This window comes from Penaeus monodon, chromosome 28 (assembly GCF_015228065.2).
Source record: "Penaeus monodon isolate SGIC_2016 chromosome 28, NSTDA_Pmon_1, whole genome shotgun sequence".
Classification (NCBI taxonomy): Eukaryota; Metazoa; Arthropoda; class Malacostraca; order Decapoda; family Penaeidae; genus Penaeus; species Penaeus monodon.
The window spans coordinates 38243729-38243945 of record NC_051413.1 but is presented as its reverse complement, the minus strand read 5'-3'; positions in this window follow the sequence as shown (position 1 = coordinate 38243945).

Genomic DNA, 217 nt, shown 5'->3' with positions numbered 1-217 from the left:
TAAGTGAGTTTCTGCCAGAGGGTGGAATTCAATAACGTAAGAAATCGTTTATATGAATTTCATGGATGCATCCAGCTCGAGGCTCTGGGCTATTCTTTCCAGATTTTAGTTTTACAGGTCATATTTTTTTTCAACGACATGTCGAGTGTAGCTATCATTAAAATCTTTTTCGGAAGACCCATTCAATCGTAATTGCTAACTCCCCTCCCCCCTTCTT